General features: G+C 50.1%; 1 pseudogene across 1 annotated transcript in view; it reads left to right on the top strand.

Annotated features, from left to right (window-relative positions):
* LOC311225105 (dystrobrevin beta-like) overlaps positions 1-15,485 on the top strand; it is a 107,375-nt pseudogene that overhangs the window by 88,852 nt on the left and 3,038 nt on the right. Inside the window, exons 13-14 of the transcript in view lie at positions 3,433-3,515; positions 14,871-14,962. The product of the transcript in view is annotated as a dystrobrevin beta-like (transcript). The remainder of the gene's footprint in view (positions 1-3,432; positions 3,516-14,870; positions 14,963-15,485) is intronic.

Genomic DNA, 15,485 nt, shown 5'->3' with positions numbered 1-15,485 from the left:
TGCTGTGTACAGTATATCATGTGTGCTGTACAGTATATCATGTGTGCTGTGTACAGTATATCATGTGTGCTGTACAGTATATCACGTGTGCTGTGTACAGTATATCATGTGTGCTGTGTACAGTATATCATGTGTGCTGTACAGTATATCATGTGGGCTGTGTACAGTATATCATTAGTGCTGTACAGTATATCACGTGTGCTGTGTACAGTATATCATTAGTGCTGTACAGTATATCACGTGTGCTGTGTACAGTATATCATGTGTGCTGTACAGTATATCACGTGTGCTGTGTACAGTATATCATGTGTGCTGTGTACAGTATATCATGTGTGCTGTGTACAGTATATCATGTGTGCTGTGTACAGTATATCATGTGTGCTGTGTACAGTATATCATGTGTGCTGTACAGTATATCATGTGTGCTGTGTACAGTATATCATGTGTGCTGTACAGTATATCATGTGTGCTGTACAGTATATCATGTGTGCTGTGTACAGTATATCATGTGTGCTGTACAGTATATCATGTGTGCTGTACAGTATATCATTAGTGCTGTACAGTATATCACGTGTGCTGTGTACAGTATATCATGTGTGCTGTACAGTATATCACGTGTGCTGTGTACAGTATATCATGTGTGCTGTGTACAGTATATCATGTGTGCTGTGTACAGTATATCATGTGTGCTGTGTACAGTATATCATGTGTGCTGTGTACAGTATATCATGTGTGCTGTGTACAGTATATCATGTGTGCTGTGTACAGTATATCATGTGTGCTGTACAGTATATCATGTGTGCTGTACAGTATATCATGTGTGCTGTGTACAGTATATCATGTGTGCTGTGTACAGTATATCACGTGTGCTGTGTACAGTATATCATGTGTGCTGTGTACAGTATATCACGTGTGCTGTGTACAGTATATCATGTGTGCTGTGTACAGTATATCACGTGTGCTGTGTACAGTATATCATGTGTGCTGTGTACAGTATATCATGTGTGCTGTGTACAGTATATCATGTGTGCTGTGTACAGTATATCACGTGTGCTGTGTACAGTATATCATGTGTGCTGTGTACAGTATATCATGTGTGCTGTGTACAGTATATCATGTGTGCTGTACAGTATATCATGTGTGCTGTACAGTATATCATGTGTGCTGTGTACAGTATATCATGTGTGCTGTACAGTATATCATGTGTGCTGTACAGTATATCATTAGTGCTGTACAGTATATCACGTGTGCTGTGTACAGTATATCATGTGTGCTGTACAGTATATCACGTGTGCTGTGTACAGTATATCATGTGTGCTGTGTACAGTATATCATGTGTGCTGTGTACAGTATATCATGTGTGCTGTGTACAGTATATCATGTGTGCTGTGTACAGTATATCATGTGTGCTGTGTACAGTATATCATGTGTGCTGTGTACAGTATATCATGTGTGCTGTACAGTATATCATGTGTGCTGTACAGTATATCATGTGTGCTGTGTACAGTATATCATGTGTGCTGTGTACAGTATATCACGTGTGCTGTGTACAGTATATCATGTGTGCTGTGTACAGTATATCACGTGTGCTGTGTACAGTATATCATGTGTGCTGTGTACAGTATATCACGTGTGCTGTGTACAGTATATCATGTGTGCTGTGTACAGTATATCATGTGTGCTGTGTACAGTATATCATGTGTGCTGTGTACAGTATATCACGTGTGCTGTGTACAGTATATCATGTGTGCTGTGTACAGTATATCATGTGTGCTGTACAGTATATCATGTGTGCTGTACAGTATATCATGTGTGCTGTGTACAGTATATCACGTGTGCTGTGTACAGTATATCATGTGTGCTGTACAGTATATCACGTGTGCTGTGTACAGTATATCATGTGTGCTGTACAGTATATCACGTGTGCTGTGTACAGTATATCATGTGTGCTGTACAGTATATCACGTGTGCTGTGTACAGTATATCATGTGTGCTGTACAGTATATCACGTGTGCTGTGTACAGTATATCATGTGTGCTGTGTACAGTATATCATGTGTGCTGTGTACAGTATATCATGTGTGCTGTACAGTATATCATGTGTGCTGTACAGTATATCACGTGTGCTGTGTACAGTATATCATGTGTGCTGTGTACAGTATATCATGTGTGCTGTGTACAGTATATCATGTGTGCTGTACAGTATATCATGTGTGCTGTACAGTATATCACGTGTGCTGTGTACAGTATATCATGTGTGCTGTACAGTATATCATGTGTGCTGTACAGTATATCACGTGTGCTGTACAGTATATCATGTGTGCTGTGTACAGTATATCATGTGTGCTGTACAGTATATCATGTGTGCTGTGTACAGTATATCATGTGTGCTACAGTATATCACGTGTGCTGTGTACAGTATATCACGTGTGCTGTACAGTATATCATGTGTGCTGTGTACAGTATATCATGTGTGCTGTACAGTATATCACGTGTGCTGTACAGTATATCATGTGTGCTGTGTACAGTATATCACGTGTGCTGTACAGTATATCACGTGTGCTGTACAGTATATCATGTGTGCTGTGTACAGTATATCATGTGTGCTGTACAGTATATCATGTGTGCTGTGTACAGTATATCATGTGTGCTGTGTACAGTATATCATGTGTGCTGTACAGTATATCATGTGTGCTGTACAGTATATCATGTGTGCTGTGTACAGTATATCATGTGTGCTGTACAGTATATCATGTGTGCTGTGTACAGTATATCATGTGGGCACCACAGAGCCTGGCCTTTTCTAAAGCAGGCCTGAAAAAGGCCTGCTTCCAAAAGGCCTTTGATTGCTAGCGTTTTCTTTTTTTCTTGTGATTTCTTTTCTTTTCTTGTGCTGTTGTCTTTACTTTTCTGTTTATATACTATGTTTTTAACTATTTTCTATTTTTGTTCTTTTTTTATTATTATTATGTATTTTATTTTATTATTAATAATTATTTAATTTTTTAAACCGTTTTAACCCTGTAGCACTTTGGGATCCTAGTGAATGAAAAGTGCAATACAAATACAATTTATTATTATTATTATTATTATTATTATTATTATTATTATTATTATTATTAAGGCTGCGTTCACACTGCGCACATTAGTGCTCCATTCTGATTTATTGCTCAGATCAGATTTATTTGTTTGGCTGTTTGATTTACAAGTTGAATGCAGTGGAGGCCGGCTGATTAAAACACATAAGACCTGTATCTGATGTAGGACCACGTCATGAAAGTGGCCCGAATCAGAATTGAAAAGGTCGAGATTCCATGTGATTTGTGCCGTTTGTTCCGTCGTCTGTGTTTAAACGTGTTGGAGGCTGATCTGCTCGTTGAGTCTTTACTTAATAAAGAGCTAAAACTGCACTTTGTGTCTTTTCTTTCTGAAGTGGATGACGGTCTTCTGGAGGACGAGGAGGAGACCCACATGAGGAACGGTGGGCACAGAGGTAACGTTAGGGTGGGCACAGAGGTGACGTTAGGGTGGGCACAGAGGTGACGTTAGGGTGGGCACAGAGGTGACGTTAGGGTGGAGACAGAGGTGACGTTAGGGGACAGAGGTGACGTTAGGGTGGAGACAGAGGTGACGTTAGGGTGGGCACAGAGGTGACGTTAGGGTGGGCACAGAGGTAACGTTAGGGTGGAGACAGAGGTGATGTTAGGGTGGGCACAGAGGTGACGTTAGGGTGGAGACAGAGGTGACGTTAGGGGACAGAGGTGACGTTAGGGTGGGCACAGAGGTGACGTTAGGGTGGGCACAGAGGTGACGTTAGGGTGGGCACAGAGGTAACGTTAGGGTGGGCACAGAGGTGACGTTAGGGTGGGCACAGAGGTGACGTTAGGGTGGGCACAGAGGTGACGTTAGGGTGGAGACAGAGGTGACGTTAGGGGACAGAGGTGATGTTAGGGTGGAGACAGAGGTGATGTTAGGGTGGAGACAGAGGTGACGTTAGGGGACAGAGGTGATGTTAGGGTGGAGACAGAGGTGATGTTAGGGTGGAGACAGAGGTGACGTTAGGGTGGAGACAGAGGTGACGTTAGGGTGGAGACAGAGGTGATGTTAGGGTGGAGACAGAGGTGACGTTAGGGTGGAGACAGAGGTGATGTTAGGGTGGAGACAGAGGTGACGTTAGGGTGGAGACAGAGGTGACGTTAGGGGACAGAGGTGACGTTAGGGTGGAGACAGAGGTGACGTTAGGGTGGAGACAGAGGTGATGTTAGGGTGGAGACAGAGGTGACGTTAGGGTGGAGACAGAGGTGATGTTAGGGTGGAGACAGAGGTGATGTTAGGGTGGAGACAGAGGTGACGTTAGGGTGGAGACAGAGGTGACGTTAGGGTGGAGACAGAGGTGATGTTAGGGTGGAGACAGAGGTGACGTTAGGGTGGAGACAGAGGTGACGTTAGGGTGGAGACAGAGGTGATGTTAGGGTGGAGACAGAGGTGACGTTAGGGTGGAGACAGAGGTGATGTTAGGGTGGAGACAGAGGTGACGTTAGGGTGGAGACAGAGGTGACGTTAGGGTGGAGACAGAGGTGACGTTAGGGTGGAGACAGAGGTGATGTTAGGGTGGAGACAGAGGTGACGTTAGGGTGGAGACAGAGGTGATGTTAGGGTGGAGACAGAGGTGATGTTAGGGTGGAGACAGAGGTGACGTTAGGGTGGAGACAGAGGTGATGTTAGGGTGGAGACAGAGGTGACGTTAGGGTGGAGACAGAGGTGACGTTAGGGTGGAGACAGAGGTGACGTTAGGGTGGAGACAGAGGTGATGTTAGGGTGGAGACAGAGGTGATGTTAGGGTGGAGACAGAGGTGACGTTAGGGGACAGAGGTGACGTTAGGGTGGAGACAGAGGTGACGTTAGGGGACAGAGGTGACGTTAGGGTGGAGACAGAGGTGACGTTAGGGGACAGAGGTGATGTTAGGGTGGAGACAGAGGTGATGTTAGGGTGGAGACAGAGGTGACGTTAGGGTGGAGACAGAGGTGACGTTAGGGTGGAGACAGAGGTGATGTTAGGGTGGAGACAGAGGTGATGTTAGGGTGGAGACAGAGGTGATGTTAGGGTGGAGACAGAGGTGACGTTAGGGTGGAGACAGAGGTGACGTTAGGGTGGAGACAGAGGTGATGTTAGGGTGGAGACAGAGGTGACGTTAGGGGACAGAGGTGACGTTAGGGTGGAGACAGAGGTGACGTTAGGGGACAGAGGTGACGTTAGGGTGGAGACAGAGGTGACGTTAGGGGACAGAGGTGACGTTAGGGTGGAGACAGAGGTGACGTTAGGGTGGAGACAGAGGTGATGTTAGGGTGGAGACAGAGGTGACGTTAGGGTGGAGACAGAGGTGACGTTAGGGTGGAGACAGAGGTGACGTTAGGGTGGAGACAGAGGTGACGTTAGGGTGGAGACAGAGGTGACGTTAGGGGACAGAGGTGACGTTAGGGTGGAGACAGAGGTGACGTTAGGGTGGAGACAGAGGTGACGTTAGGGTGGAGACAGAGGTGACGTTAGGGTGGAGACAGAGGTGACGTTAGGGTGGAGACAGAGGTGACGTTAGGGTGGAGACAGAGGTGATGTTAGGGTGGAGACAGAGGTGATGTTAGGGTGGGGACAGAGGTGACGTTAGGGTGGAGACAGAGGTGACGTTAGGGTGGAGACAGAGGTGATGTTAGGGTGGAGACAGAGGTGACGTTAGGGGACAGAGGTGACGTTAGGGTGGAGACAGAGGTGACGTTAGGGTGGAGACAGAGGTGACGTTAGGGTGGAGACAGAGGTGATGTTAGGGTGGAGACAGAGGTGACGTTAGGGTGGAGACAGAGGTGATGTTAGGGTGGAGACAGAGGTGACGTTAGGGTGGAGACAGAGGTGACGTTAGGGGACAGAGGTGACGTTAGGGGACAGAGGTGACGTTAGGGTGGAGACAGAGGTGATGTTAGGGTGGAGACAGAGGTGACGTTAGGGTGGAGACAGAGGTGACGTTAGGGTGGAGACAGAGGTGATGTTAGGGTGGAGACAGAGGTGACGTTAGGGTGGAGACAGAGGTGACGTTAGGGTGGAGACAGAGGTGACGTTAGGGTGGAGACAGAGGTGATGTTAGGGTGGAGACAGAGGTGACGTTAGGGTGGAGACAGAGGTGATGTTAGGGTGGAGACAGAGGTGATGTTAGGGTGGAGACAGAGGTGATGTTAGGGTGGAGACAGAGGTGATGTTAGGGTGGAGACAGAGGTGATGTTAGGGTGGAGACAGAGGTGATGTTAGGGTGGAGACAGAGGTGATGTTAGGGTGGAGACAGAGGTGACGTTAGGGTGGAGACAGAGGTGACGTTAGGGTGGAGACAGAGGTGATGTTAGGGTGGAGACAGAGGTGACGTTAGGGTGGAGACAGAGGTGACGTTAGGGTGGAGACAGAGGTGACGTTAGGGTGGAGACAGAGGTGACGTTAGGGTGGAGACAGAGGTGACGTTAGGGTGGAGACAGAGGTGATGTTAGGGTGGAGACAGAGGTGACGTTAGGGTGGAGACAGAGGTGACGTTAGGGTGGAGACAGAGGTGACGTTAGGGTGGAGACAGAGGTGATGTTAGGGTGGAGACAGAGGTGATGTTAGGGTGGAGACAGAGGTGACGTTAGGGTGGAGACAGAGGTGATGTTAGGGTGGAGACAGAGGTGATGTTAGGGTGGAGACAGAGGTGATGTTAGGGTGGAGACAGAGGTGACGTTAGGGTGGAGACAGAGGTGACGTTAGGGTGGAGACAGAGGTGATGTTAGGGTGGAGACAGAGGTGATGTTAGGGTGGAGACAGAGGTGACGTTAGGGTGGAGACAGAGGTGACGTTAGGAGACAGAGGTGATGTTAGGGTGGAGACAGAGGTGACGTTAGGGTGGAGACAGAGGTGATGTTAGGGTGGAGACAGAGGTGATGTTAGGGTGGAGACAGAGGTGATGTTAGGGTGGAGACAGAGGTGACGTTAGGGTGGAGACAGAGGTGATGTTAGGGTGGAGACAGAGGTGACGTTAGGGTGGAGACAGAGGTGACGTTAGGGTGGAGACAGAGGTGATGTTAGGGTGGAGACAGAGGTGATGTTAGGGTGGAGACAGAGGTGATGTTAGGGTGGAGACAGAGGTGACGTTAGGGTGGAGACAGAGGTGACGTTAGGGTGGAGACAGAGGTGACGTTAGGGTGGAGACAGAGGTGATGTTAGGGTGGAGACAGAGGTGACGTTAGGGTGGAGACAGAGGTGATGTTAGGGTGGAGACAGAGGTGACGTTAGGGAGACAGAGGTGACGTTAGGGTGGAGACAGAGGTGATGTTAGGGTGGAGACAGAGGTGACGTTAGGGTGGAGACAGAGGTGATGTTAGGGTGGAGACAGAGGTGACGTTAGGGTGGAGACAGAGGTGATGTTAGGGTGGAGACAGAGGTGACGTTAGGGTGGAGACAGAGGTGACGTTAGGGTGGAGACAGAGGTGACGTTAGGAGACAGAGGTGACGTTAGGGTGGAGACAGAGGTGATGTTAGGGTGGAGACAGAGGTGACGTTAGGGTGGAGACAGAGGTGACGTTAGGGTGGAGACAGAGGTGATGTTAGGGTGGAGACAGAGGTGACGTTAGGGTGGAGACAGAGGTGACGTTAGGGGACAGAGGTGACGTTAGGAGACAGAGGTGACGTTAGGGGACAGAGGTGACGTTAGGGGACAGAGGTGACGTTAGGGTGGAGACAGAGGTGATGTTAGGGTGGAGACAGAGGTGATGTTAGGGTGGAGACAGAGGTGACGTTAGGGTGGAGACAGAGGTGACGTTAGGGTGGAGACAGAGGTGACGTTAGGGTGGAGACAGAGGTGATGTTAGGGTGGAGACAGAGGTGACGTTAGGGTGGAGACAGAGGTGACGTTAGGGTGGAGACAGAGGTGACGTTAGGGGACAGAGGTGACGTTAGGGTGGAGACAGAGGTGATGTTAGGGTGGAGACAGAGGTGATGTTAGGGTGGAGACAGAGGTGACGTTAGGGTGGAGACAGAGGTGATGTTAGGGTGGAGACAGAGGTGACGTTAGGGTGGAGACAGAGGTGATGTTAGGGTGGAGACAGAGGTGACGTTAGGGTGGAGACAGAGGTGATGTTAGGGGACAGAGGTGACGTTAGGGTGGAGACAGAGGTGACGTTAGGGTGGAGACAGAGGTGACGTTAGGGTGGAGACAGAGGTGACGTTAGGGTGGAGACAGAGGTGATGTTAGGGTGGAGACAGAGGTGATGTTAGGGTGGAGACAGAGGTGATGTTAGGGTGGAGACAGAGGTGACGTTAGGGTGGAGACAGAGGTGACGTTAGGGTGGAGACAGAGGTGATGTTAGGGTGGAGACAGAGGTGATGTTAGGAGACAGAGGTGATGTTAGGGTGGAGACAGAGGTGATGTTAGGGGACAGAGGTGATGTTAGGGTGGAGACAGAGGTGATGTTAGGGTGGAGACAGAGGTGATGTTAGGGTGGAGACAGAGGTGATGTTAGGGTGGAGACAGAGGTGATGTTAGGGTGGAGACAGAGGTGACGTTAGGGTGGAGACAGAGGTGACGTTAGGGTGGAGACAGAGGTGATGTTAGGGTGGAGACAGAGGTGATGTTAGGGTGGAGACAGAGGTGATGTTAGGGTGGAGACAGAGGTGATGTTAGGGTGGAGACAGAGGTGATGTTAGGGTGGAGACAGAGGTGATGTTAGGGGACAGAGGTGACGTTAGGGTGGAGACAGAGGTGACGTTAGGGTGGAGACAGAGGTGACGTTAGGGTGGAGACAGAGGTAACGTTAGGGTGGAGACAGAGGTGATGTTAGGGTGGAGACAGAGGTGATGTTAGGGGACAGAGGTGATGTTAGGGTGGAGACAGAGGTGACGTTAGGGTGGAGACAGAGGTGATGTTAGGGTGGAGACAGAGGTGATGTTAGGGTGGAGACAGAGGTGACGTTAGGGGGACAGAGGTGATGTTAGGGTGGAGACAGAGGTGACGTTAGGGTGGAGACAGAGGTGATGTTAGGGTGGAGACAGAGGTGATGTTAGGGTGGAGACAGAGGTGATGTTAGGGTGGAGACAGAGGTGATGTTAGGGTGGAGACAGAGGTGATGTTAGGGTGGAGACAGAGGTGATGTTAGGGTGGAGACAGAGGTGACGTTAGGGTGGAGACAGAGGTGACGTTAGGGTGGAGACAGAGGTGATGTTAGGGTGGAGACAGAGGTGACGTTAGGAGACAGAGGTAACGTTAGGGTGGAGACAGAGGTGACGTTAGGGTGGAGACAGAGGTGATGTTAGGGTGGAGACAGAGGTGACGTTAGGGTGGAGACAGAGGTGACGTTAGGGTGGAGACAGAGGTGACGTTAGGGTGGAGACAGAGGTGACGTTAGGGTGGAGACAGAGGTGATGTTAGGGTGGAGACAGAGGTGACGTTAGGGTGGAGACAGAGGTGACGTTAGGGTGGAGACAGAGGTGATGTTAGGGTGGAGACAGAGGTGACGTTAGGGTGGAGACAGAGGTGACGTTAGGGTGGAGACAGAGGTGACGTTAGGGTGGAGACAGAGGTGATGTTAGGGTGGGGACAGAGGTGACGTTAGGGTGGAGACAGAGGTGACGTTAGGGTGGAGACAGAGGTGATGTTAGGGTGGAGACAGAGGTGACGTTAGGGTGGAGACAGAGGTGACGTTAGGGTGGAGACAGAGGTGATGTTAGGGTGGAGACAGAGGTGATGTTAGGGTGGAGACAGAGGTGACGTTAGGGTGGAGACAGAGGTGATGTTAGGGTGGAGACAGAGGTGATGTTAGGGTGGAGACAGAGGTGATGTTAGGGTGGAGACAGAGGTGATGTTAGGGTGGAGACAGAGGTGACGTTAGGGTGGAGACAGAGGTGACGTTAGGGTGGAGACAGAGGTGACGTTAGGGTGGAGACAGAGGTGACGTTAGGGTGGAGACAGAGGTGATGTTAGGGTGGAGACAGAGGTGATGTTAGGGTGGAGACAGAGGTGATGTTAGGGTGGAGACAGAGGTGACGTTAGGGTGGAGACAGAGGTGATGTTAGGGTGGAGACAGAGGTGATGTTAGGGTGGAGACAGAGGTGACGTTAGGGTGGAGACAGAGGTGATGTTAGGGTGGAGACAGAGGTGATGTTAGGGTGGAGACAGAGGTGATGTTAGGGTGGAGACAGAGGTGATGTTAGGGTGGAGACAGAGGTGATGTTAGGGTGGAGACAGAGGTGACGTTAGGGTGGAGACAGAGGTGACGTTAGGGTGGAGACAGAGGTGACGTTAGGGTGGAGACAGAGGTGACGTTAGGGTGGAGACAGAGGTGACGTTAGGGTGGAGACAGAGGTGACGTTAGGGTGGAGACAGAGGTGATGTTAGGGTGGAGACAGAGGTGACGTTAGGGTGGAGACAGAGGTGATGTTAGGGTGGAGACAGAGGTGATGTTAGGGTGGAGACAGAGGTGATGTTAGGGTGGAGACAGAGGTGATGTTAGGGTGGAGACAGAGGTGATGTTAGGGTGGAGACAGAGGTGACGTTAGGGTGGAGACAGAGGTGACGTTAGGGTGGAGACAGAGGTGACGTTAGGGGACAGAGGTGACGTTAGGGTGGAGACAGAGGTGACGTTAGGGTGGAGACAGAGGTGACGTTAGGGGACAGAGGTGATGTTAGGGTGGAGACAGAGGTGACGTTAGGGTGGAGACAGAGGTGACGTTAGGGTGGAGACAGAGGTGACGTTAGGGGACAGAGGTGATGTTAGGGTGGAGACAGAGGTGATGTTAGGGTGGAGACAGAGGTGATGTTAGGGTGGAGACAGAGGTGACGTTAGGGTGGAGACAGAGGTGATGTTAGGGTGGAGACAGAGGTGACGTTAGGGTGGAGACAGAGGTGACGTTAGGGTGGAGACAGAGGTGATGTTAGGGTGGAGACAGAGGTGATGTTAGGGTGGAGACAGAGGTGATGTTAGGGTGGAGACAGAGGTGATGTTAGGGTGGAGACAGAGGTGATGTTAGGGTGGAGACAGAGGTGATGTTAGGGTGGAGACAGAGGTGATGTTAGGGTGGAGACAGAGGTGATGTTAGGGTGGAGACAGAGGTGATGTTAGGGTGGAGACAGAGGTGATGTTAGGGTGGAGACAGAGGTGACGTTAGGGTGGAGACAGAGGTGATGTTAGGGTGGAGACAGAGGTGACGTTAGGGTGGAGACAGAGGTGACGTTAGGGGACAGAGGTGATGTTAGGGTGGAGACAGAGGTGATGTTAGGGTGGAGACAGAGGTAACGTTAGGGTGGAGACAGAGGTGACGTTAGGGTGGAGACAGAGGTGACGTTAGGGTGGAGACAGAGGTGATGTTAGGGTGGAGACAGAGGTGATGTTAGGGTGGAGACAGAGGTGATGTTAGGGTGGAGACAGAGGTGATGTTAGGGTGGAGACAGAGGTGATGTTAGGGTGGAGACAGAGGTGATGTTAGGGTGGAGACAGAGGTGACGTTAGGGTGGAGACAGAGGTGACGTTAGGGTGGAGACAGAGGTGATGTTAGGGTGGAGACAGAGGTGACGTTAGGGTGGAGACAGAGGTGATGTTAGGGTGGAGACAGAGGTGATGTTAGGGTGGAGACAGAGGTGACGTTAGGGTGGAGACAGAGGTGATGTTAGGGTGGAGACAGAGGTGACGTTAGGGGGACAGAGGTGACGTTAGGGTGGAGACAGAGGTGACGTTAGGGTGGAGACAGAGGTGATGTTAGGGTGGAGACAGAGGTGACGTTAGGGTGGAGACAGAGGTGACGTTAGGGTGGAGACAGAGGTGACGTTAGGGTGGAGACAGAGGTGATGTTAGGGTGGAGACAGAGGTGACGTTAGGGTGGAGACAGAGGTGATGTTAGGGTGGAGACAGAGGTGACGTTAGGGTGGAGACAGAGGTGACGTTAGGGGACAGAGGTGACGTTAGGGTGGAGACAGAGGTGATGTTAGGGTGGAGACAGAGGTGACGTTAGGGTGGAGACAGAGGTGATGTTAGGGTGGAGACAGAGGTGATGTTAGGGTGGAGACAGAGGTGACGTTAGGGTGGAGACAGAGGTGACGTTAGGGTGGAGACAGAGGTGATGTTAGGGTGGAGACAGAGGTGATGTTAGGGTGGAGACAGAGGTGATGTTAGGGTGGAGACAGAGGTGATGTTAGGGTGGAGACAGAGGTGACGTTAGGGTGGAGACAGAGGTGACGTTAGGGTGGAGACAGAGGTGATGTTAGGGTGGAGACAGAGGTGACGTTAGGGTGGAGACAGAGGTGATGTTAGGGTGGAGACAGAGGTGACGTTAGGGTGGAGACAGAGGTGATGTTAGGGTGGAGACAGAGGTGACGTTAGGGTGGAGACAGAGGTGACGTTAGGGTGGAGACAGAGGTGACGTTAGGGTGGAGACAGAGGTGATGTTAGGGTGGAGACAGAGGTGATGTTAGGGTGGAGACAGAGGTGATGTTAGGGTGGGGACAGAGGTGACGTTAGGGTGGAGACAGAGGTGACGTTAGGGTGGAGACAGAGGTGACGTTAGGGTGGAGACAGAGGTGACGTTAGGGTGGAGACAGAGGTGACGTTAGGGTGGAGACAGAGGTGATGTTAGGGTGGAGACAGAGGTGATGTTAGGGTGGAGACAGAGGTGATGTTAGGGTGGAGACAGAGGTGATGTTAGGGTGGAGACAGAGGTGATGTTAGGGTGGAGACAGAGGTGATGTTAGGGTGGAGACAGAGGTGACGTTAGGGTGGAGACAGAGGTGATGTTAGGGTGGAGACAGAGGTGATGTTAGGGTGGAGACAGAGGTGATGTTAGGGTGGAGACAGAGGTGACGTTAGGGTGGAGACAGAGGTGATGTTAGGGTGGAGACAGAGGTGACGTTAGGGGACAGAGGTGACGTTAGGGTGGAGACAGAGGTGACGTTAGGGTGGAGACAGAGGTGATGTTAGGAGACAGAGGTGATGTTAGGGTGGAGACAGAGGTGACGTTAGGGTGGAGACAGAGGTGATGTTAGGGTGGAGACAGAGGTGATGTTAGGGTGGAGACAGAGGTGACGTTAGGGTGGAGACAGAGGTGATGTTAGGGTGGAGACAGAGGTGATGTTAGGGTGGAGACAGAGGTGACGTTAGGGTGGAGACAGAGGTGATGTTAGGGTGGAGACAGAGGTGATGTTAGGGTGGAGACAGAGGTGATGTTAGGGTGGAGACAGAGGTGATGTTAGGGTGGAGACAGAGGTGATGTTAGGGTGGAGACAGAGGTGACGTTAGGGTGGAGACAGAGGTGACGTTAGGGGACAGAGGTGACGTTAGGGTGGAGACAGAGGTGACGTTAGGGGACAGAGGTGACGTTAGGGTGGAGACAGAGGTGATGTTAGGGTGGAGACAGAGGTGATGTTAGGGTGGAGACAGAGGTGATGTTAGGGTGGAGACAGAGGTGATGTTAGGGTGGGGACAGAGGTGACGTTAGGGTGGAGACAGAGGTGACGTTAGGGTGGAGACAGAGGTGATGTTAGGGTGGAGACAGAGGTGATGTTAGGGTGGAGACAGAGGTGATGTTAGGGTGGAGACAGAGGTGACGTTAGGGTGGAGACAGAGGTGATGTTAGGGTGGAGACAGAGGTGATGTTAGGGTGGAGACAGAGGTGATGTTAGGGTGGAGACAGAGGTGATGTTAGGGTGGAGACAGAGGTGACGTTAGGGTGGAGACAGAGGTGACGTTAGGGTGGAGACAGAGGTGACGTTAGGGTGGAGACAGAGGTGATGTTAGGGGACAGAGGTGATGTTAGGGTGGAGACAGAGGTGACGTTAGGGTGGAGACAGAGGTGACGTTAGGGTGGAGACAGAGGTGACGTTAGGGGACAGAGGTGACGTTAGGGGACAGAGGTGACGTTAGGGGACAGACAGAGGTGATGTTAGGGTGGAGACAGAGGTGACGTTAGGGTGGAGACAGAGGTGACGTTAGGGTGGAGACAGAGGTGATGTTAGGGTGGAGACAGAGGTGATGTTAGGGTGGAGACAGAGGTGATGTTAGGGTGGAGACAGAGGTGATGTTAGGGTGGAGACAGAGGTGATGTTAGGGTGGAGACAGAGGTGACGTTAGGGGACAGAGGTGACGTTAGGGGACAGAGGTGACGTTAGGTCTCAAGATTGTTTGTGCTGATCTTGAGAATCAGCCGGACGGTATAGAGACGGTTTCAAAGTGACAACGATAACAGGAGGTTCCCGGTTCGATTCCCTCGTGTCGAAGTGTCCTTGAGCAAGACACTTAACCCCTAGCTGCTCCCGATGAGCAGGTCGGCACCTCGCGTGGTCGCCTCCGCCGTGAGTGTGTGAATGTGTGAGTGAACGGGTGAATGTGAGGATTTTTTTTTAAAGCGCTTTGGATTAAAGCTGCTATACAAATGCACCATTTACCATTTATTTACCATTTAAACTAGTTCCCTAGCAACGTAGTTCCAGTGAAACCGTCTTTACGTTGTTTAAGAGATATTTATTCTTTGTTTGTTTGTTTTCCAGCCGAGGCGGAATGAACAATGAAAAAGTACGTATTACACTTATTTAACAATACAATAACAACATAATTATTCTTATTTTCACTACTGTACTTATATATACGGTCAGAAACGGTAAACTATCACTGTACATTTTCGGACTGTATATTTTTTAATGTATATATACATATTTTAGAATGTGTATCTCTGACTGTGTATTTTTATTCCTTATTCCTTATTCCTATTCTTATTTTAGATTTCATATGAACTGAATGTTCATTGTGAGCAGATCTGTGACGCTGAGTCAATAAAGTGCTTCTGTTCTGTTCTGAACGTGATCTCGCCCCGTCTCTCGTCAGGCACAGTTGAAAGTACAGAAAGCGCAGAGGGACGAACAACAACAACAACAACAACAACATCAACGACAACAACAACATCACCATGGCATCACGTCAGGACATACAGTACAGTACAGTACAGTACAGTCCAGTACATCACCTGGGAAGCTTCCGGAAGCCGCGCCCCCCCGCCTGGCCTCCCAGCACGGGCAGTAGAGTTATGCATGCCGTTTAAATCTTAACAGGATTTCACTATGTGAACCGAAAACCTTTCTTTAATTAACACCTTGCCTTCCGGAGAGAAGCGAGATGTGTCTTATTAGCGAGTGTATTTGTTGTTCTGTATAAAAAAAAAAAAAAACTTGCTGTAAGCACCTAATAATTTCCCTCATGACTGCTGAGGAATGGCTTGCTGTGCTTTTCTACCCCCCCCCCCCCCTCTCTCTCTCTCTCTCTCTCTCTCTCTCTCTCTCTCTCTCTCTCTCTCTCTCTCTCTCTCTGTCTCTCTCTCTGTCTCTCTCTCTCTCTCTCACTCTCACTCTCTCTCACTCTCACTCTCACTCTCACTCTCACTCTCACTCTCTCTCTCTCTCTCTCACACACACTCCATGGAAGCGGATCCTACTGTATATACTG

The sequence above is a fragment of the Notolepis coatsorum genome (genome assembly GCF_963971535.1).
Source record: "Notolepis coatsorum genome assembly, chromosome: 3".
Taxonomy (NCBI): domain Eukaryota; kingdom Metazoa; phylum Chordata; class Actinopteri; order Aulopiformes; family Paralepididae; genus Notolepis; species Notolepis coatsorum.
Note: the sequence above shows the minus strand (reverse complement) of the source record. Positions and strands in the feature narration are given on the sequence as shown.